Genomic DNA, 24,930 nt, shown 5'->3' on the forward strand with positions numbered 1-24,930 from the left:
TTTGGGAAAGGATGTGTGTTTGGCTCTCGTTAAGCAATTGCAGTCTGCCAACTACGACTAAGTTTCGGGCCTCTAACCCAGGAAAGGGCCTCTAACCCAACCCCAGCAGGGCCTCTAATCCCACCCTGGTTTTATGGGCCCCTAACCCAAAGGAGTGCTAACCAACCCCCTATGCTTGTTTGACTCTGTTCTACGATCTCGTTGAGACCCTTTCCCAAGCCCGCGAAAGATTGACCTGCTCCAACTAGCGAAGTGCCGAAAATCAATGCGAAAGCTGCAGTGGCGCCGATTTCTGCACTAGCGATTGAGACACCCATAATCGCAAACTTGTGTCTGGGGGTCCATTGTGATCCTGGACGAGCCCTCAATGTAAATAGCTCATTTGCTAAGCTCCCCCAGTCTAGATTCAGTCAATAAAATCAAGCACTTGGGTAATTAAACTTTATTTGGAAAACACAATAACAGTTCCCCTCTACTATACCTATCCACCATGGGTTCGATCCTTGTATCTGCTTAGCCAAGCCCTCCTCGCCTCCAGCAAGCAGAGACACTTCAAATGGTCACGCAGTTCCAAGCGTTCTTCTGGAAGATCGACACAGGACCTCGTGGGAGCTACCTTTTATAGGTCCCCGAACCTTGAGGGGCTGAACCATATGGGGATGGTCTCTTTACAGTCTAATAACAGATATCGATTAACACAGTACATGAAAGACAGTTCCCTAACCCAATAATACAGTGACTAATACAATGTATTCGAAAGGAGCTTCTGGAAGGAAGCAAACATGGCAACATTTGCTTAGATATTCAAGAAACCCAGACAAGGCTCAACACTTAACCCAATCAACATCTAGCAAAGTAAAGCTTTGCAACATTAAGTACAATGTGTATGTCGGGTTTGCATTCACCCAATATGTTTCATGCAATTTACACCTAATTGTAAGAATCTGCAGATGTCCCGTAACTCTTATCTAGGCCACAGACAAACTGGCACCATTCAGCAGCTTGTCCCAGTTCTGCAAAAGGCATATTTAAATTGACCAAATGGCCTAGCAGCACAGAAGCCTTTACTCAATTTCAGTGTCCTGGCAGCTCCAATTTGGTCAGAATTAACACTACTGCCTTCTGTGGCAGAGAATTCCACAAATTCACAACTCTCTGGTGTCACATCTTCGCCTAAGATGTGGAATGATAATGATACTGACACAATCACAGGTTACATTCCTTAGTCTCCGTGTTTATTATCTCACCCAGCCATGGCCTCCTGCCGTGGCTTACACAGCGCACATGTGATCTGCCCTCCAAGTCATATGATACAAAGGTCAAGATATTTGCATATCATTATCATGACTCATCGTCATGGCATCTGGGTGAAAAAGTTTTTTCTCATCTCAGTTTTAAATGGCCACCCCTTTATTCTTAGACTGTGGCCCATGGTTTTGGACTACCCCAACATTGGCAACATTTTACCTGCTTCTCCTTTTATAATTTTATACGTTTCTATAAGATATCCTCTCATCCTTCTATATTCCAGTGAATACAAGCCCGGTGTTTCCAATCTTTCCTCATATGACAGTCCCACCATCCTGGGGATTAACCTTGTGAACCTACGCTGCACTGCCTCAATAGCAAAGATGTCCTTCCTCAAATTAGGAGACCAAAACTGCACACATTACTTCAGTTGCGGTTTCACTAGAGCCCTGTACAACTGCAGAAGACCTTTTTTACTCCAATACTCAAATCCTCTCATTATGAAGGCCAACATGCCATTAGCTTTCTTCACTGCCTGCTGTACCTGCATGTTTACTTTCAGTGACAGGTGTACAAGGACACCCAGGTCTCATTGCACTTCCTTTTACTTAATCTGACACCATTGGTATAATAATCTGCCTCCTTGTTCTTGCCGCCAAAGTGGATAACCTCACATTTATCTATATTATACTGTATCTGCCATGCATCTGCCTACTCACTCAACCTATCCAAGTCACCCTGCAGTCTCCTAGCTTCCTCTTTGCAGTTCACACTGCCACCTAGCTTTATGTCATCTGCAAATTTGCTCGTGTTACTTTTAATCCCATTATCTAAATCATTAGTATGTAATGTAAATACTTGCGGCCCCATGCACTGAGCCTTCCGGCACTCCACTTGCCACTGCCTGCCATTCTGACAGGGACCCGTTTATTCCTACTCTTTGTTTCCTGTTGCCAACCAATTCTCTATCCATGTCAATACCCTACGCCCAATACCATGTGATCTAATTTTGACCACTAATCTCATCCGTGGGACCTTATCAAACATATAGTTAGGCCACCTTTGGAATATTGTGTGCAGTTCTGGTTGCCACAAAATTGGAAGGATGTGGAGACTTTGGGGAGACTACAGAAGAGGTTTACCAGGATGTCACCTAGATTGGAGTGCATTAGGTATAAGGTGATGTTGGACAACTTGGATTGTTTTGTTTAGTTTAGTTTAGTTTAGTTTAGAGATACAGCAGGGAACCAGGCCATTTGGCACACTGAGTCTGTGCTGATCAGCAATCCCTGCATATTAACACCATCTTATGCATGCTAGGGACTATTTTCAATTTTACCATGCCAATTAGCCTACATACCTGTATGTTTTCGGAGTTGAAGCATGTATGTCTTTGGAATGTGGGAGAAAACCGGTGCATCAGGAGAAATAACACTCAGGTATCCCAACTCTCTGGAGAGTTGGAGGCTGAGGGGGTGACCTGATAGAAGTATTTACAATCATGGAAGCACAGATGGAGTTGTCAGAGTCTTATTCTCAGGATGGAAATATTAAACACTCGAGGGAATAGATTTAAGATGAAAGGGGGAAAGTTTAAAGGAGATTAGTGAGGAAGTTTGTTTTACATGGCTGCATTGCACTGCATATACCATAGCAACATTTAAGAGACATTTATTCAGGTACATGAACAGGCAGGAAATAAAGGGATACAGACCGTGTGTGGACAGATGGGATTAGTTTACATTTTTATAATGGTCAGAGGAGAAATTGTGGGCTGATGGGTCTGTTCCTGTGCTGTACTATTTGTTGTATGTTTTATCATAGGAAAGGCAATGACCTTAATAAAAGAAAATATTGTTCTCGTCAATGATTTAAATTATTATCTTGGTGGTATGATTAAAGTTGCATTTGTTAGAAAGGGACATTTATATTCACATGTAACTTGTTTCCTCCAGATCCACGATGACCAGATTTGTCTTCTGCAGCATTTAGTGATGGACTGCCCTGTGAGCTCTTCCCTCAAAGACTCATCACTTATCCCTCCCACTCATATCCAAAACTGTATCATTGAAGGACAGGTCATGTAACTTGATGCTTAGAAGATGCAATTACATAAGCTTCCTATGTCCAGCCGAGGATACTGTAGCTGCTTCTTTGCAATCCAAGAACAGGAGACATCCTGTCTACCTATCCATTCGATCTTCCACACTTTCCCCAACTACACCACTATATCAAATATCTATAATAGCTGCAGCTAGGCAGTCAGTATCTTTTTCCCAGGATGTACAAAATGAAAATACCAGATGGCATAGCTTTAAATTAAGGGGGTAAAGTTTTATAGGAGATGTGAGGGGCAAGTGTGGGGGGCAATGTGCAGATGTGGAAAGCATGTTTCCACTGGTGGGAGAGTCTAGGACCAGAGGTCATAGCCTCAGATTTAAGGGTGCTCTTTTAGAAAAGAGGTGAAGAGGAACTTCTTTGGTCAGAGATTAGTTAATCTGTGGGACTCATTGCCACATAGGGCTGTGAAGGCCAAGTCAGTGGATATTTTTAAGCCAGAGATAGACAAATGCTTGATTAGAACGGGTGTCAAGGGTTATGGAGAGAAGGGAGGAAAATTGAATTAGGAGGCAGAGATCAGCAATGATTGAATCGCGGAGTAGACTCAATGGGCCGAATGACCTAATTCTACTCCTATAACTAGTGTACGTGAACTTGTGAAGTTCTTTTCACAGATGGTGGTGAGTGCCTGGAATGCGTTGCCAGGGAGGCAGATATGATAGTGGCATTTAAGAGACTCTTGGACAGGCGTACGGATATGCAGGGAATGGTGGGATATGGAATATGTGCAGGCAGATAAGTGTTGGACTTGGCATCATGTTCAGCACCGACATCTTGAGCCAAATGGCCTGTTCTCATTCTGTACTGTTCTATGACCTATGCTCAATTTTAACTTGATGCAGATTCAGAATGCAAACGTCTCTGAATGAGAAATTTGATTAAGTTATTCAATGACAAAATAGTTGACCTTGACGACGTACGATATGATAAATTCGTGCTCTGAATATATTATACTCCTGGCGTTTTCATTTTTCTTATCTTTGTGTGAATTTCCTTCCATCTGCCATTACAAAACACATTTGGCAAATTGAGAAGGAAGAGGTGGACTTGTTCGATGAAAGGTTTAACAGGAGAAAGAGACTTCAAAGGACACATTAAACCTCCTGCAATGCTTAATCATTTCATAAAAGAGAGTTGATTATGGGCATCTTTTAAAATATGTTACATTAAATATTTGATGGATAGATCACGCAGTAGTTAATGGAACAACCAAATTATTCACACATGACTGTTCCCTCCCCATCAGCATCAATATCATTCAAACCACTCCCTTATCTGCAGGACAAACATAGCAATCTTACATCATATTGTGCTCCCTATAAATCAAGTGGAAACAAGTCACATGACCTTCTCAGAAGTTAACTTTTACTGATCTTGCAAAAGAGAACTGTCAGAAATTATTTTTTTTCAGCCCAATAGAATTATCTCACAGGTGGAGAGCTGTGTTTAATAAACAAGATTACGCAGATGAAAGGTATTACCTTATAATGTAATTATGATTGTTTATTGGTCAAATGAAGGGCACCTTCACCAAAACATCCTTAGCATGAATCTGCCTCGCATTGAGTCAATGTCAAGGTGACCAATTTAATGTAAGGTGTTCATTTAATGTACGATTATGCTAAACATCACAGTTGCCAACAATAGGAGGCACAGTGTATGACTTTGTAAAAAATATGCTTTTTACAATATTTTACAATACAAATTACAAAAAAATATTGTAAAAAATCAAGTAAATTTTAACACATCATGAGCACTAATATTTAACCTTTGGATAACAAATAAGCTGTATCACGGCACACTAGAAAGAAGATTTAATGGAATTTACTGCAGTTTAAAAAGAAAAAAAATTGTGTGGAAACTGTCAGTTTGGGTAATGGGGCACTTTGGCCACAATTAAACCCACAGTACATCCTACAAATACTAAATGCACTGAGGTGTATCCCAGTGTGCCCTGGACACACCTTATCAAGTATCTATTCCCTTATCACGTATCTATACACTGTAAATGGAATGATTGTAATCATGTATTGTCTTTCTGCTGACTGGTTAGCACGCTACAAAAAGCTTTTCACTGTACTTTGGTACATGTGATGATAAACTAAACTGAAACACCACTGAGGTCATCTTACTGTCATCAGAAGGCTCACATTCCATTCTCTAAAAGCCGTGTCGCACTGTACGAGTTCATTCAAGAGCTCTCGCGAGTTTAAAAAAATCAAACTCGTGGAAGCACGTAGAATGTATGTAGCGGGTACGTCGGAGTTCGGGGACGTCTCTTAGAGGCTCGTAACTCGGGAAATGCGGTAAGCTCGGGAAGATTCGTGAAGATTTTTCAACATGTTTCAACATGTTTCAACATGTTGAAAAATGTCCACGAGAGCCCCGATTACCTGCAAGCGGTCATTACCGTAAATTTCCGAGTTCGAATCAGGGCAAACTCGGGAGAACTCTTGAATAAACTTGTACAGTGGGACAGGGCTTTAAGTTGCCAAATTGAGGGACTAGATACACTTTGCATCTGGGTGCTCTGTCTTGAGACAACTATTAATATAGCTGAAAATACAATCCTTTAAAAAAAAACATTTTATTGTAAGGGCAGCACGGTAGCGTAGTGGTCGAGTCGCTGCCTCACAGCACCAGAGATCCAGGTTCGATCTTGACTGTGGGTACTGTACAGTATGTAGTGGAGTTTAAATGGAGTTTGTACATTCTCCCTGAGACCGTGTGGGTTTACTCTGGGTGCTGTGGTTTCCTGCCACATCCCAAAGACATGCAATTTTGTAGGTTAATCAGCTTCTGTAAACTTGTCCATAGTGTGTAGGATGAAACTAGCGTGCGGGTGGTTGTTGGTTGGCGTGGACTTGGTGGACCAAAGGACCAGTTTGTGTGCTGTATCTCTAAAAAATATATATTAAATTAATATTTTAATTAGCTTCCATTTATTAAATGTGCTATTAGTGCACTTTCATCAATAATTATTTTTTTTTAAGTTATTCAATTCTTTATCTAACGCAAAATATTTCATTAATGGAGACGTGGGACAGTGGAAATGCTTCCAATAGCACAAGCTCCCAGAAGTCTGTAAGAATGGTCCATAGGCAAGGATTTGCTCCCAATCTTCTCACCATTTGTGGCTCAAAAGAATGAATGAGGCTGTGACAAATGCAAGACTGCAGAGAAGAAGCTAAGGAATTGAAGCATATGAATAGTGATATCTTATACAAATGTACAAGGAACAGGTATTGGCAATTTGATAGTGCATTAAGCTGGATAAATCCCCAGGGCCTGATCAAACTCTGTGCAGACAGACATTGAGATCAAACTTTGGGTTTTAGAGCTGTAATAAGGGGCTGTCCCACTGCGGCAACCTAATCCGCGAGTTCAGAAGAGTGTCTTCGACCTTCAAGCTCGAGGGCACTCGCCTGGAAAACCTCGAGCAAGATCGACCATCAACGATGAAACCGCGAGCTGGATCACCCGACCACACACACAAACACATCGCAAAGGCGGGGGCCAGGGAAAGTGGGGGAGTGCTGTCTGAAATTCATACTCTCGATGAAAGGAAGGTAAAAGACGGCTGCACAGTGTACGGTAAGTCCTTTAGAGAGCGCGGGGGAGTGAAGGGGAGAGAAGGGGAGAGAAGGGGAGAGAAGGGGAGAGAAGGGGAGAGAAGGGGAGAGAAGGGGAGAGATGGGGGGAGAAGGAGTGGAGACACTTTTAAGAAGTCAGACAACTTGTAATAAAGTTTAGTGACCGGTAATAAACATTACCGGTCGGTTTTCCTTGGCCCTGAAAACTCCAATGAGCCAATTAAAATGCGAAGTCAGTGAAGGAGATTGCCCACGGCTGCCCTCGACTGCCTGTAACTAAATAGCGACCCCACTCCACTTCACTACGAGTTAAAAAGAACCATGCCAATTTTTACTCGCGGAAAATTTTTCAACATGCTGAAAATTTTTTCGCAACCTAGTTGAGGCCGCGAGTATACGGGAACTTCCCTCGAGCATGAAGGAGCGCTCCAGTGACCTCATAGGAGGTGTCGACCATGCTGCGAGTTTGAGTCAAGGGCAAACTCTTCTAAACTCACAGATTAGGTCACCGCAGTGGGACAGCCCCCTTAGACACACTTTTGTTCACACAAAAATTTACGCTCCATAACTATCATTTGACTCCTTCCTTTAAGGCAATTTTGAATCTAATTGGCTCGCTCGCCTATCCTAAGACCAAGTGGGTGGGTACCATCGTCAGTTTGTGCATTTAAATTTTTCCTTATGAGATGGATGGAGGCCATTCAGCCCACTGAATTTCTGCTGGGTATGAGAACAATCCCACCATTCCCATTCCCTCACAAATGTCCCTGCAAACTATTCTCTATCACATCAATTAACATTGTTTTTCATACTGTCTACACACTCTAGCCAAAGACAGACACAAAATCCTGTAGTAACTCAGCAGGACAGGCAGCATCTCTGCATAGAAGGAATGGGTGATGTTTTGGGTCGAGACCCTTCTTCCAATTTGCCTTCGGGATGCAACACCACCTAATGAAGGGAGCTAATAACTGTTTTAATCAATCAGGGAATCATTAAATCTTTATGGCGCTGAAGGAGATCATTCATACCACTGAATCCATGTCAATTCCATGAAGTCCCATTCTAATACTATTTCCATGGTCGATTAATGTTTCCCTCATATGCCCTAATTCTCTTTAGAAAGCCCTAATAGGCTCTCCCCCATCATTCTTTCATGCAGTGTTCCAGATCATCAATCATTTTTGTACAAATAAGGTTGTCTTCACATCCTCCCTGTTCTTTTGCCATTCACTTTAACTGCATGTCTCCTGGTCATTGAAGCATCCACTAATGGAACCAGCTTCTCTTTATTTACTCTGCATGCACCTTTTTTCATCTTGCACACGTCATGCTTCAATATTGCTAGACACTTCAGCAATGAGATGATCAACTGTACTGGTTTTGGTATTATAACCAAAAGAATATGTTCACCTGAATTAATCTCAACAGTCCTGCAGACATCTTAAGACAGTCTTGTTTAATATATAATAGAATTGTGTTTGTCATATGCAGACTTTAAATCAAGTAAAGTCCGTTGTAGGTGACCCTGAATGACTAAACTAAATAACCATACGATGAAAGTACCAGTGGATAGGCAAATAAAAACGCCTCTCCCACATGACCCTGCTGTCTTTAAAATAGCAGCTGTTAAAAAGTTGAAAAAAATGATTTTAATTATTGATGGCACTCAGTCACCTTGAATATTATGACCACCTTTCATTTTTACAACTTCTTTTATGACCACATTGCTTACAACATAAATGATTGCTTTGGTAAATTGAACGCATGCTTTTCTGTGCCCAAGGTTTAACAATGTAAGAGACAGAACAACAGCTTTAGCAAGCAATCCACACCTGCGGCTTTGCAAATGAAAGTATGGTTTTAAGGATGAGAGGAACATAGATGGAGGAAGGGAAGGCAAGGCAGAGATAGATCCTTGATTATTGTACGGGAGAAGAAGGGTCTCGACCCGAAAAGTCACGCATTCCTTCTCTCAAGTGATGCTGTCTGTCCCACTGAGTTACTCCAATTTTTTTGTCTATCTTAGATTCTTGATTAGTACGGGTGTCAGGGGTTATGGGGAGAAGGCAGGAGAATGGGGTTAGGATGGAGCAGTGCTTCCACACCTCAAAATAAAAATCCTTAAATAGAAGCCCAAATTTTCTGGAATTTGATGGTATTTCCTGAAATTCCCCAACTGCGCATGTGCGACTGCTGCCCCAACTGTGCACGCATGGATACCAGGCCCACTGCGCACGCGCACGGAGACGGCATCATTTTGCGTCCCTACTGCGTCACCAGCGCCATTTTCAATTGTGATGTGGCTGACGGCCCTCCCCCAATTGCACAGGCGCGGATGGTAATAAATATACTTTTTTCCCCCAAATCATCCTGCGGGCCGAATTGGACCACTTCGCGGGACAGATGCGGAAATTTCCTGAAACATAGAAAAATAGAAAACTAGACCAAGTGCAGACCCGTTGGGTCTGTTCCCCCAACGTGCGGTTGTGGGGGGGGGGGCGTGGGGGGAGGCGGCACGCAGCGTCACACACACTAACTATCCCCCCCCCCGCACTCATGCTAATTACCCCCTTGATATTATATTAATATTATTAATTTGCTCCTTTTACCCCATAACCACCCTATCTACTGACGCATAGCCCCCAACTTGCAGTCGCATCTAGAGGAGGAGGGGGGGGGGTGGAGAGTGAGGGCAGAGAGAGAAGGGGCAGAGGCAGAGAGAGAGTCAGAGACACAGAGAGAGGGGCAAGAGGGATAGGGGGGTGGAGAAGAGGAGAAGAGGGAGGGTGGGTGAGGAGGGAAAGGTGGGGGAGGAGGGGAGGAGAGAGAGAGGGTGAGAGTGAGGGGGAGAGAGAGGGAGTGCTGAGAGGGGGTGAGGGGGAGAGGTGGGGAGCAGGGAGGGGGAAGGAGGGGGGAGGGTGGGGGAGGGAGGAGGGAAGAGGGTAGGGGGTGTGGAGGGGAGGGGGTTTAGGGGAGGGAGGGAGGATGGGGGAGGGGATGGAGGGGAGGAGGGGAGAGAGAGAGAGTGGGAGAGAGGGGGGAGAGGGGAGGAGAGAGGAGAGGAGAGAGGGGGGAGGGGAGAGGAGGAGAGGGAGGGGGGGGGAGGAGGAGAGGGGGGGAGGAGGAGAGGGGGGGAGGAAAGGGGGGGGGAGGAGAGGAGAGGGAGGGGGAGGAGAGGAGAGGGAGGGGGAGAGCGCGAGAGAGAGATAGAGAGAATGCCTTTTTACTTCAACCCAAACCCAAACAACCATTTGCAGGCAGTGCTTTTTTACCTCAAACTAACCATATTTTCATTTTCAAACCAAATTAAGGGTACTCACAGCGCTGTAGACATTTGTTCCGTGTCATTCAGAGCTCTGATGGAGGCACACCACTTGCAGAGACTGATTGAGGCACACCACTTGCAGACACTGATTGAGGCACACCACTTTCTGGTTTTATAGTCCCTCCCCCTCCCTCCAGCAGGGGCAGCAGAGAGAATGGGGAATTTTGTAAAAACATTAATATCTCTGTCATATTTCATCGACGGGAAAAATCCTCGGCACACATGTGGCGGAAGGGGGCTCTGAGCGAGGTGGCCAAATATGACGGCTGTAGGTGGCGGCGTTCTCTCGGAAATCGCAGCACAGATCGCCAAAACCGGTCAAGAACAGAGTTTTAGTAATATAGATAGGTGCAGGAGTAGGTTATTCGGCCCTTCGAGCCTGCACCACCATTCAATATGATCATGGCTGATCATCCAACTCAGTATCCTGTACCTGCCTTCTCTCCATACCCCATGATCCCTTTAGCCACAAGGGCCACACCTAACTCCCTCTTAAATATAGCCAATGAACTGGCCTCAACTACCTTCTGTGGCAGAGAATTCCAGAGATTCACCACTCTCTGTGTGAAAAATGTTTTCCTCATCTCAGTTCTAAAAGATTTCCCCCTTATCCTTAAACTGTGGTCCCTTGTTCTGGACTTCCCCAACATCGGGAACAATCTTCCTGCATCTAGCCTGTCCAACCCCTTAAGAAATTTGTAAGTTTCTATAAGATCCGCCCTCAATCTTCTAAATTCTAGTGAGTACAAACCGAGTCTATCCAGTCTTTCTTCATATGAAAGTCCTGACATCCCAGGAATCAGTCTGGTGAACCTTCTCTGTACTCCCTCTATGGCAAGAATGTCCTTCCTCAGATTAGGAGACCAAAACTGTACGCAATACTCCATGTGTGGTCTCACCAAGACCCTGTACAACTGCAGTAGAACCTCCCTGCTCCTATACTGAAATCCTTTTGCTATGAATGCTAACATACCATTCACCTTCCTCACTGCCTGCTGCACCTGCATGCCTACTTTTAATGACTGGTGTACCATGACACCCAGGTCTCGTTGCATCTCCCCCTTTCCTAATCGGTCACCATTATTAATTATTTAAATATACCATTGAAATTATTTAATTTCCCTAAAATTGCCCAAAGACAACCAGAATTTCCCGAATTTTGGGTAATTTCCTTCAAAGTGGAAACACACGGAGGGAGTAAAAGATCAGTCATGATTGAATGGCAGAGTCGCTTGATGGGCCGAATGTGTGTACAGTTTCAGTCTCCTAATTTGAGGAAGGACATCCTTCTGATTGAGGCAGTGCAGCGTAGGTTCAGGGGATTGATCCCTGGGATGGCGGGACTGTCATATGAGGAAAGATTGAAAAGACTAGGCTTGTATTCACTGGAGTTTAGAAGGATGAAGTGGGATCTTATAGAAACATATAAAATTATAAAAGGACTGGACAAGCTAGATGCAGGAAAAATGTTCCCAATGTTGGGTGAGTCCAGAACCAGGGGCCACGGTCTTAGAATAAAGAGGAGGTAATTTAAGACTGAGGTGAGAAAAAACCTTTTCACCCAGAGAGTTGTAAATTTATGGAATTCCCTGCCACAGAGGGCAGTGGAGGCCAAGTCACTGGATGGATTTAAGAGAGAGTTAGATAGAGCTCTAGGGGCTAGTGGAGTCAAGGGATATGGGGAGAAGGCAGGCAGGGGATATTGATAGGGGACAATCAGCCATGATCACAATGAATGGCGGTGCTGGCTCGAAGGGCCGAATGGCCTCCTCCTGCACCTATTTTCTATGTTTCTATGTTTCTATGAATGGCCTAATTCCCATCCTATCACTTATGACCTTCTGAAGGGAGAGGGAGAATGAGAGATAGGACAGAAGGATCTTTCCCAAGTCTGATGTGCAGCTCACGGAAGTGGTTGTTATATGTCCTGATATCCAAAAGGATAAAATGCCTCTCTGGAAGCTAAATCTTTAATCTGATTGAAGATGGAACAATTATGCACCACACTGACTGTTTGTGAATGATCCACGACACCACACATATTGAAAGATTGGTCTTTATTCCATACATAATCCAGAACATTTAAACTGCCAGCCATTCATACCCAGCTCAGCGTGGCTTCTGAGAGTTGGCTGACCTTGTTAGTGTAATACCGTGTAGTACCGTAATACCATGTAATGGGTGGCTTGCATATATGTGCAGTGCAGATTATAAATGGCATGGATTAATAAGGGTTAATCTACATCATTCCTCTTAAAGAAACAAAGCATATATAGAATGGTTAGTGGAGTATTATTTGTGCATTTATTATTTTACGTGTACATGCGTGTGCATATATGAGCACATAAAACAAAACGGGTCATACACAGTTCAGGTATAGCTGGTGAACTTTCCAATCAGCAGGTTTGGCTTGCAGACACGACCTGCACGTGTGCGGTAGTACCCCTCATGCGCCTCATCCTTCTCTGAGGAAGAAAGTCCCTTATCGGGTGAATGTGGTAAGGAAGACACCGGTGGAGATGGGGGCACCAGGGAAGGCAGGGATGGCGCTGGCACCGGTAGAGGAATTGCTGGAGTGGCATTTGTGGAGCGTGATAGAAGACCGGCAGGCTGGTCAGGGTAAGGATGGGAAGGTGCCCGGGAGGAGCACCGGGAGGAGGTGTTGGCAAGTTATTTCTGAAGCAGGATGGCTCCCATGGACAATATCAAAGTACTTGTTGTGAAGAGACTTTGGGATAACTGCCTTATGTCCTTTCAAGTTCAAGTTCAAGTGAGTTTATTGTCATGTCCCTGTATAGGACAATACAATTCTTGCTTTGCTTCAGCACACAGAACATAGTAGGCATTTACTACAAAACAGATAAGTGTGTCCATATACCATAATATAAATATATACACACATGAATAAATAGACTGATAAAGTGCAAATAACAGATAATGGGTTATTAATAATCAGAATTTTGTCCGAGCCAGGTTTATTAGCCTGATGGCTGTGGGGAAGTAGCTATTCCTGAACCTGGTTGTTGCAGTCTTCAGGCTCCTGTACCTTCTACCTGAAGGTAGCAGGGAGATGAGTGTGTGGCCAGGATGGTGTGGGTCTTTGATGATACTGCCAGCCTTTTTGAGGCAGCGACTGCAATAAATCCCCTTGATGGAAGGAAGGTCAGAGCCGATGATGGACTGGGCAGTGTTTACTACTTTTTGTAGTCTTTTCCTCTCCAGGGCGCTCAAACTGCCGAACCAAGCCATGATGCAACCGGTCAGCATGCTCTCTACTGTGCACCTGTAGAAGTTAGAGAGAGCCCTCCATGACAGACCAACTCTCCGTAATCTTCTCAGGAAGCAGAGGTGCTGATGAGCTTTCTTGATAATTGCATTAGTGTTCTCGGACCGGGAAAGATCTTCAGATATGTGCATGCCCAGGAATTTGAAGCTCTTGATCCTTTCAACCATCGGCCCGTTGATATAAATGGGGCTGTGGGTCCCCCTCCTACTCCTTCCAAAGTCCACAATCAGTTCCTTGGTTTTGCTGGTGTTGAGGGCTAGGTTATTGCGCTGGCACCATATGGACAGTTGCTCGATCTCCCTTCTGTACTCTGACTCATCCCCATCAGTGATACGTCCCACGACGGTGGTGTCGTCAGCGAACTTGATGATGGAGTTCGCACTGTGACTGTCTACGCAGTCATGAGTATAGAGGGAGTACAGCAAGGGGCTGAACACGCAGCCTTGAGGTGCTCATGTGCTGATTGTTATCGAGGCTGACACATTGCCACCAATACGAACAGAATGTGGTCTGTGAATGAGGAAGTCGAGGATTCATTTGCAGAGGGATGCGCAGAGACCCAGTTCTGCGAGTTTGGTAACCAGCTTGGAGGGGATGATTGTGTTAAATGCCGAGCTGTAATCTATGAATAACAGCCTGACATATGAGTTTTTGATGTCCAAGTGGTCCAGAGCGGAGTGGAGGGCCAGCAAGATCGCATCCACCGTTGGTCTGTTGTGGCGGTAAGCGAACTGCAGTGGGTCCAGGTTTTTGTCGAGGTAGGAGTTGATTTGCTCCATGATCAACCTCTCAAAGCACTTCATCACCACCGGTGTTGGTGCCACTGGTCGATAGTCATTGAGGCACATCACCTTACACTTCTTGGGCACTGGTATAATTGATGCCCTTTTAAAGCAGGTGGGGACCTCAGACCTCAGAAGTGATAGGTTCATTATAATGCCATCTTGAATGACCAGTTCATCACGGACAGGGTAGAATGGGCGGATTGCCAGCGGCATGTCATGCTCTTCGTCTGGCCAGGCACGGCGGATGACAGTGGCAAGAGATTGTAGCGTTTCGTCTGCAGCTGTTTGTGCCACGAGAATGTCTAAACCCGCGGATGGAAGGCAGGAGACCATCATAACCGTATACCCCTCGTGCTCATCATCATACAGGTTTTTTTTTGCAGGTTGGGCGAGGTGCCTGTGAGAGGATGTCAGCTGTTCAGTTTCGGTCATGGTACGGGAGGCATAGGCAACTTCCTGTCGTCTTGTAGGCAAGCGGCACCCAGTCCATACTGTGAGGCATCACAGGTGAGGGTGACGGGTAACCCGGCATCACATCCGTAGGTGCTGGCATTTCATTGATGGCAATGGTTTTAGAAGGGTCTGGCCTGAGTCCGTTGTAGGTGAGCACGTGGCCCACATAAGTCACTTCATCGACCCGAAGCCTGCACTTGAGGGGGTTGAGTTTGACGTTTACCTCTCTGGCAAGATCCAGGACCTGCATCAGGTTTGAGTCATGTTCTTGGGCGTTGCAACCAGCGATCAGGATGTCGTCCACGATTATGTTGCATAGGTAGCCAGTAAAAAGTTGTTCCATAGTATTTTGGTAAACTTCACTTGCTGAATTGATGCCAAATAGCCTCATAAGGACGTCGCGAATGTGGTTAACATGGAGGATGCATGGTCTAGTAGTATTTACCAAAATGAGTTATTTGCATCTAGGACAGAGAAGACTGTGGCTTTACCCAGGATGGCTGCGACCTCTTCCGCCGTCCGCATTGGGTGGTGTGGTTGTTTGATGGCAGTGTTTAAAGCTTTAGGGTTGATGCAAATCCTTATTTTGTCTTTGTTCTTCTTGACTGCTGTGACCATAGTGGAGACCCACGAGGAGGGGTTGTTGACAGGGGCTATCACGCCCAGTGATTCTATTCTGTCTAGTTCAGTTTTGATGCGGTCCTTCCTTGCGTGCGGGATTCGGTGTGGAGAACGAATGACAGCTATAACTTCCTTGTCGGTTACAATACTGTATTTTGTGGGAAGCTTGCCCAGCTGGTTGTCAAAAAGGTCTTTGTAGTGTGCGAGTAGTTGTTGGGTGGGACTTTGAGAGGTAGATAGTTGGTACACAGTTTTGCCGAAGGTGACTTGGCCCATAGCATGGCATGCATCGATGCCCAAAAGGAAGGGCACTTCCCCTCTAACGATGAAAAAATCCAGATTGTAAACTTGAGACATTTCGCATTGTAGTGTGACTTTACCAAACGTTTGCAAATCTCCCCCACCAAATGGATGTAACTTGGAGCTGGTTTTCATGAAAGTTTCATTGTTGTGAATTCTTTGGAAGTCCGATACGGACAGAACATTGCACCGTGCCCCAGTATCTATCTTTGCAGCATCTTTGGTATTGTTGATACTAAGCGTTGTCATGGGATCACTGTTTTTAGATGGTGTCGGGTATACAGGAATGTATGTTTAGCTGTCTTCTTGCAGGTGCTGCGGTTATGGTTCTGCTGGAGCTGCTATTTCAGTCAGTATCTCGTGGGAAAGTGTGAGCTCGAGTACATAGAGAGATTATTGTGGCTGGGCCCTATTACCACGAGCGCGGTAGCACCGGATAAAATGTTTTTTCTTTTTACAGTAGTGGCAGGTTTTGCCGTAAGTGAGACATTGCTCACAAATTTTTGGGTTTGAGCCGCCGCAATTGCCACAGTTATGGACCAGAGGATTGGGTTACCCTCCGTGGGGCTGTAGGTGGTTGTCGAGTGGTTGTTAATGTTTGTCATGGGGATCTATAGAAGGCATGGACATCGTAGGCAGAGTTTGGTACCAATCCCAGGGATTTGGTATGGGTGTCAGTGAACACTGCAACCCGGCAGGCATGTTCAACCTTAGCTCTTCATCCCGGAGTAGTTCATTTCTCACCTTGTCATTCAGGATGCCATATAAGAGTCTGCCGCATAGGAGTACGTCGCGGTCCTGGAAATGGCATCTTGCAGCGATGTTCTTCAGGGCACCGATGTATGATTCAAACGTTTTTCCCTTGTGTTGCCTACGGGAAAATAATTTGTGGTGCTCCATGATAATGTCAGTGCGAAGTTGGCACAGGTCACGGAACGTTCGGAGGAGGCAGGTGGAGTCTCTGATAGACTCTGCCGGAGTCACAATCTGTGTTACCGCATTGGAATGTTCTGGGGCGTAATAGAAACCTGTGCCTGCAGGACAGCCTCTGTGCCCGTTACGTTGAGGAGAATTGATGCAACGGTGTGTGGAGCAGCTCCTGGGTGGGCAGCATCAATGAAAATTCCGAATTCCACCTCAAAGTTGCACCAACATTCAGCAAGTTCACTATCGAATATCAGAGGATCGGGTTTACGAAATGACCCAGCCATGACAACAGAGCGATGGTCCATTGTAAAATGATAAACTAAAATAAATTCAGGCAAAAGAGTTGGAGATGTGGCTCAAAGATTCTGACACCATGTTTGTGAATGATCCACGACAACACACATAGTGAAAGATTAAGTAATTCCATAAGTAATCCAGAACATTTAAACTGCCAGCCATTCATACCCAGCTCGGCGTGGCTTCTGAGAGCTGGCTGACCTTGATAGTGTAGTCCCGTTTAGTACCGTAATACCATGTAATTTGTGGCATGCATATATGTGTAGTGGAGATTATAAATGGCATGGATTAGTAAGGATAATCTACATTGACTGTTCGATGATCATCATTGAGTCAAAATCCGAGAAGAATCTTCTTGACAATGTCCAGAGGAGTTCAATGATAACCCATTTCCATCTTTGCAATGGCAATTTTGCCAATGATACCCATTTTCCCAGAAGAATTTGTAAGACTCTGCTAAGTTTTAATTATGCATGGAAATATGGTGAACTTAATTAAATTCTGAAAAACATTCCGTGCACTTTTCCATTTAAAGTGGAAATTTTGTCACAAAATGGGTGGAGAAATGAACATGTTGAACTGATTAGAAGGATTTATAGTAGGGCCAGTGATGTTAGATCATTTTTACCAGAAAGAGTACAAATCTAAGGTGGTTCAAGGGCATTGCAGGGAAATTCTTTGCTGAGATGAGTGGTTTGAATGTAAATTTTCCATCTCACGCTACATTTGTATTTGACTCTCCAAGATTTCAAAAAGGAAACTACTCTTATTCTTAATAAAATGAGGAAGCTCAAAATGGGTAGGGAGAAAACTGCAGTTTGGAATTAGGCCGAGAAGCTCCTGTGGAGAAGACACCAGTCCAGACATAGCAATATAAACATTTCCCTCCTGGGATAAATAAATTGTTATCGTATCATAACGTATCATATCTTGTATATACATAACACACGCACACATACGTACAAATTAAATAAAACAATAATAGTGCAATAATAACAATAATAGTCTATGTAGTTCAGAGCTTATTTGAAGGTTGTGTTTAATAGCCTAATAGCTGTTTCTAAGTTCAAAAGAATTACACTGACGTTTTGAATCAGTTGAAATGGATGGCAGAAAAGAAATGGATGGCACAGTGGTGCAGCAGTAGATTTGCTGCCTTACAGTGCCAGAGACCCAGGATTGATCCAGACTACGGGTGCTGTCCGTATGGAGTTTGTACATTCCCCCTGTGACTGTGTAGATTTTCACCGGGTGCTCTGGTTTCCTCTCAAGCTCCAAAGATGTGGAGGTTTGTAGGTTAGTTGGCTTCTGTAAATTATAAATTGTCCCTGGTGTGTAGGATAGTGCTAGAGTCTGGTGTGTTCGCTGGTTGGCACAGACTCGGTAGGCTGAAGGGCCTTTTTCCACGCTATATCCCCAAAATAAGCATTTTAGAGATACAGCACAGAAACAGGCCCTTCGACCCTCTGAGTCCATGGCGACCAACAATCACCCCATACGCAAACACTATCCTACATACTAGGGACAATTTACAATTTTTACCAGCCAATTAACCTACAAACCTGTGTGTATTTGGAGTGTGGGAGGAAACCGGAGCACCTGAGAAGTTCAAAGGAATTATACTGACTTTTTGAAACTGTCGATCGTGGTTGAAATGGATGGGAAGAGCTTTTAAGATAATTTCCAGAGGTTTAAAAAACAATTTAACATTCAGAAAAAGTGCTATTCAAAATGATGACAGAAGCAGAATTAACTGAGCTAATCAGATGACTCTCTGAAAGAGATGCCCCAGATACAATGGGCTGAATGACCACCTTCATGAAGTTCTTTCTACTTGCATAACATTTCCAAGCTTTTTGTTTTGACTTCCTGACTCTGAAAACTGTTCAGTCCCTTGACAGCGTGCAGTAACTACAGACCTTGGAAGAGATAGACACTGCTCAAGAATGGATAAAAAATACATAAGCTGTAATTTTCCATTGAGAGGTCAATATGAGATACAAATAGATCCACAGAGGAGCAAGCACACAGGACCATTTCATTATTGGCATAGGGGTCACATCATTCCTGCTTTATAATTCATTGATATGAGGCTGATGGCATGCAGTTACATTATTCTGAAAACATAATGACCCAAAGGAAAACAGTTTGGTCCTTCACATCAGTCCTACACCTACTCACTTTGCCAGAAGGCTTTTACATGGATCGCTGGGCCGTGATCCACTTACATGCCTGTCAAAACATAATTTTCTGCCTTTTCATACAATTAATCTTGGAAGGCTGATGGGGAAAAAAAACCATATTATAAGTGTCATCTGAGTTTACATTTTAATCAGGAACCCCACGAGATTTTTGAAAGCCTGTCCAGGTATTTCAGAAGATAACATATTCACTTACTGACAATGCACCGAAGTGTGATTATCTTGGTAGAGTGATGGGTGAAGGAAAGGCAGACCGTAAAATTCGATGAAACATTCAGGGGGAACTCCCTATTGCTTAATGAGTTTCCCTTCCACACGGTGTGGAACTGACCCATACAAAGAAAAATGTCCCAGACATGATCTCTGAATCTACCGCCAAGGAAAATGTTTGATGTATCTAATTGCTTTAGTCTTTGCTGTTGAACATCCTCATTCTTTTCGAACAGCAAATCAATTTGACACATGCTGCTATTGGGTGGTAAATGAAACTAGAGACAGGCTCCGTGAACTTAAATTGAAAATGTTAGTTCTTTTAAAAAGATTCTGAGGAGGACTGGCTGAATGGATGCTGAAATTTCTCATGTGGGAGTATCTAAAACAGTAGCTCCCAAACTCTTTCATCCATGGCCAAAAATTGATCAAATATTTGGACTTAACCCGCTGAGTTTCCCCAGCAATTTTGTGTACCATTTGGACTTACAACGTATTTTAGCTTAGCATGATAAATGATGCGGCGCAGTGGCACAGCGGTACAGTTGCTGCCTTACAGTGCTAGTGACCCGGGTTAGATCCTGACTATGGGTGTTGTCTGTACGGAGTTTGCACATTGTCCCTGTGACCATGTGGGTGTTCTCTTCAGCTCCGGTTTCCTCCCACCCACCAAAGATCTCCAGGTTTGTAGGTTAATTGGCTACTGTAAATTGTCCTTAGTGTGTAGGATGTACACATACAAGGCAAATTCCTTGTGCATGTACATACTTGGCCAATAAACTTATTCATTCATTCATTAGGGTTAGTGTACGGGGTGATCGCTGGGTCAGTGCAGATTTAGTGGGCCCAATGGCCTGTTTCCATGCTGTATGTCTAAAGTCTATAGCAAAGAATTGAAAATTCTGTCAAAATGATTTGAGTTTGCAAAATATTTTATTTTGGCTTTGGCATTGCAGCTTATTAATCGCAAAATTAATGGATTAAATACAAATAAAATTAAATAATTGAAAACACATTTAAAGCACAAAATAAAAGACTCACAATAATTATTGTGATGGAATTAAATACTCTACCAGTATACCTTGCATGCTGAAACTTGCACAATGGCTGCAAGGCCATGTGCCAACCATTTCAACGACTTTCATAGGAATTTTCCACAGTTTTTTTTAAGGAACTTTTTGGACTCCATCACGGCCCAGTTTAAATCCTTTGCCGCCCAATTTTGGGCCATAGCCAGAGGTTTGGAACCAATGATGTGGAAGGATGACGCATTATTTTGGTTAATGGGCTACCCATTTCAGATGGAGAGTAGGAGGAGAAATCTGTTAAACGTAAAAGATTGCGTGTCTTGGGGATTATCTATCTTGATTAGTAAGGGTGTTAAGGGATATGGGTAAGTAAGTAAGTAAATAAGTTTATTGGCCATGTATTCACATACAAGGAATTTGCCTTGATGCTCTGCCAAGGCAAATATGGGAAGAAGGCAGGAGAAGGGGGTTGACAGGGAAAGATAGATCAGCCATGATTGAATGGTGGAGTAGACTCAGTGGGCCGAAAGGCCTCCTTCTGCACCAGTGACTTTATGAAATTATGAATATATTCAAAGATTTATTTGAATACATTCTATGTGGAGAAAGATAAGATATTTAAACTGCTTGGGGGTCAAGAAGTATGAGAAACCTTGGGAAAATGGTGTTGAGGGCCAGATTAAATCAGTTGTGATCTTATTGAATAGTACAACAGGCTTGAGAGGCTGAATGGACCACTTCTACTTTTTTTTTTGGCAATGGGGATGGATTATTTTGACTGCAATATTCAGGAAAGTCTGTGAATGGTTAGGCAACCCGTTCAGTTGGCAAAGACCTAAAATGTTCTATGTAAGTTTTTTAAACCCCAGCTGAAATGTTTCACTGTAAGTGAAAAGGATGTGTGTTGGGTGACACAATGTATCTGCAACTGGTATATAGGAGACCCACTTCCAACCATGTACAGTAGACGCCTAGATAAATACTCAAAGAGCTGAAATTTCTGAGAAAGTCAGGTAGCATCTGTGAAGAGAGAGCAAAGCTAATGTTCATATCACCAACCTTTTATATCATCGTATTAATCTGAAATATAAACTTTCTTCATGGACGTTGTTTGAACTGCTGATTATTTTTACCACTTTTCCTTTTTCCTAACAATCAAGAGTCAAGAGAGTCAAGTGTGTTTTATTGACATATGTCCCAGATAGAACAATAAAATTCTTACTTCAAGACCCCGGAAACCACCACAACGTTTATTACTCTCAGCATTCTCCGTACTCATGGTCCCAATGAAGATGGCTCATCTAAATCAATTCCCAGATTTTTAATCAGTATAAATGAGAGAGAAAGAACTACAGATGCTGATTATACAACAAAAGGACACAAAGCACTGCAGTAACTCAACGAGTCAGGCAGCATCTCTGGAGAACATGGATAGATGATGTTTCAGGTTGGGGTCAGTCTGAAAAACGGTCTCGACCTAAAACTTCATCCATTCCTTCTCTCCAGAGATGCTGCCTGTCCCGCTGAGTTACTCCACCTATTTTTGTGTGTATCTTTGGTTTAATCCAGCATCTGCAATTCCTTCCTGCACATAACATCAGCTTTTCCATGTGCCCCAGAGATACTCCCAGACCCACTGAGTAAGCCCAGTACTTTGTGTCTTTCTTTTTAACAATGCTATTCTTCTTACTGGATACTGAATGATAGATTTCAGGGAGATATTCAGATATTATCCAAAAATAGTTGAGGATGGCAGAAAGCTGGGGCAGGTTTGTATTGAGTGTTGTTAGGAGGTGCAAGTAGGGGCCTTTCTAATAAGATGCAGCTCTATAGGTTATGCTGCATTTGGAGAATTATGTGCAATTCTCATTGTTGGGAGGCGCTGTCCTGAGCGGCTGCCTGTCCTGCAGCTGTCCGTTTTTTTCCCTTTTTTAAAATTATTTTTAGTTTGTTAAGTGTACAGTCAGGGGGTCTAAATCTTTTATGTGTGGGGGGTGGTGGGGGGGAAGGGGGAAACTGATTTTCTAAGTCCCTACCTGGTCGGAGGGGTTGCCTTCTTCCGAGCAGCGTCTTCGACCTGTCCTCGCGGCCTACCAGCGGGTCCTGGAGCGACGTTTCCCTGAGGGGACCTGGCCAGAACATCGGCTTTGGTGGCGGCACAGAACATCGGCTTTGGTGGCAGCGCAGAACATCGGCGTTGGCGGCGGTGCAGAACATCGGCTTTGGCGGCGGCGCAGCGCTGGAGCGCTGTCGTGGAGCGGGTGATGCCTTTCCTGGGTCGCCGCGCTGGGACTCCAGTATGCTTGGTACCGCCGAGGAAAACATCGTGGAGCCGCGGTTCTGCGGAGCGGCCAGCTGCGATGTTGAACTTACATCTCGCCGAGATCACCAGTGTGCGGAGCTCCGTCTGGCGTGGTCTGTTGGCTTGGAAGCCGCAGGCTCCGGTGGGAAGGCGTCCGTTCCTGGCACCCCAAGCCGCAAGGGGTTCTCCCGACGCCGGAGTACCATCACCCGGCGAGAACATCGGGCACCGTGGCGGCGACTGTGGAGGCCTCAATAGGCCCGACTTTGGGTGGACAAGAGGATGGGGACTGGACTTTGTGCCTTCCCCCACAGTGGGAATCACTGTGGGGGGATGTTTTTATGTTTTGGTGTTGAATTTCTTCATGAATACTGTGTTGTATTTTTGTTAGTGTGCTGCAAGGACATCAGAATTTCCCCTGAATAAGGGGATTAATAAAGTCTATCAATCAATCAATCAATCAATTCGGGTTGCCCCAATACAGGAAAGATGGTAAGGCTTTGGATAAGATGTGGAGGAGGTTTACCAAAATGCTGCCTGGATTTGAGGGTTTCAGCTACAGAGAGATGTTGGATAGACTTGGATTGTTTTCCTTAGAATGTCAGAGGTTCAGGTGAGATTTGATAAAAAATATATCAAACTAGACTAAGTGGGACCAATATTCCAATATTGGTGGCTAGAGGTGGGGGGCTTTCTGGAGCGCTAGTATGGGTATTGTGGGCTGAAGGAACTGGTTTCCAGAGGGCTAGTATGGACATTGTGGGCCAAATGGATTTTTGGGGTGGCAGGTCAGTCACTGAAGCCTGATGTGCTGGCAGCTCACTCATGGCCGGTGGGCTAGCAGTTGACTCACGGCTATTCCTTGAAATTTCATTTCAAGCAGGGTGCAAGGCCACCAAATTCAATTGGAGTTTCATACCACTTCAAGCAGGGTGCAAGGCAACCAAATTCAGGTGCAGTTTCCTACCACTTCAAGCAGGGTGCAAGGCCACCGAATTCAAGTGCAGTTTCCAACCACTTCAAGCAGGGTGCAAGGCCACCAAATTCAAGTGCAGTTTCATACCACTTCTAGCAGAGTGCAGGGCCACCAAACTCAAGTGCAGTTTCCTACCACTTCAAGCAGGATGCAGGGCCACCAAACTCAAGTGCAGTTTCATGCCATTTCAAGCAGGGTGCAAGGTCATCAAATTTATGTGCAGTTTCATGCCACTTCAACCAGGGTGCAAGGCCACTAAATTCAAGTGCAGTTTCATGCCACTTCAAGCAGGGTGCAAGGCCACCAAATGCTGGTGCTGTTTCATGCCATTCAAGCAGGGTGCAAGGCCACCAACTTCAAGTGCAGTTTCATACCACTTCAAGCAGGGTGCAAGACAACCAAATTGAAGTGCAGTTTCATATCATTTCAAACAGGGTGAAACCACCATAAAACCACTATAAAACCCCACAAAACACCACATAAACACCTCTCCCTCCCCAATCCCCCAGCCGTGACCTCTCCCTCCCGCATCTTGCAGAGACTGAGCCACACCCACGCTTCCGGGATTTATAATCCCTCCCCACTCTACCCGGAAGGGGCGCGGCTTTCATAGCATGATTGACAGGAGAGAGATTCTCAACACTTTTTTTAAACACTAATAACACTTTTATTTTTCATTGATGGGAATAATCTTCTTAACCTGATGAGCGGCGGGGGACTGAGTAAGATGGCCAAAAATCAGAGCCGTAAGTGGTAACATTTGATCTAAAATCAATATACAGTGCAAACAGGAAGTTGTCAAGTTTCCACCAACAACAATCATTTTTGCAGTGCAGCATTTCAAAGTAGTTACCATCACCAACAGCCATTTTTGCAGTGCAGCATTTCAAAGCAGCGACCACCACCAACAACAACCATTTTTGCAGTACAGCATTTCAAAACAGCGACCACCACCAACAACAGCCAGTCTTGCAGTGCAGCATTTCAAAGCAGCCATCATCACCAACAACAGGCATTCTTGCAGTGCAGCATTTCAAAGAAGCGACCACCACCAACAACAGCCATTTTTGTTGTTGTTGGTCTCTGCAGTGGTCCTGAGTCTACCGATCGAGGAGGGCAGTCAGTCGCTGGTGTGCATTTGCATCAAGTTGGCGAGAAGTAGGGAGGCGTGTCCTGTACGGGCTCCTCCTCCACACCCTGCACTTCCTCCGGATACCAAGTGGCAGTCGGTGTTACCTCTGGTCGCGAGGGAGG

This window comes from Amblyraja radiata, chromosome 4 (genome assembly GCF_010909765.2).
Source record: "Amblyraja radiata isolate CabotCenter1 chromosome 4, sAmbRad1.1.pri, whole genome shotgun sequence".
NCBI classification, from domain to species: Eukaryota; Metazoa; Chordata; class Chondrichthyes; order Rajiformes; family Rajidae; genus Amblyraja; species Amblyraja radiata.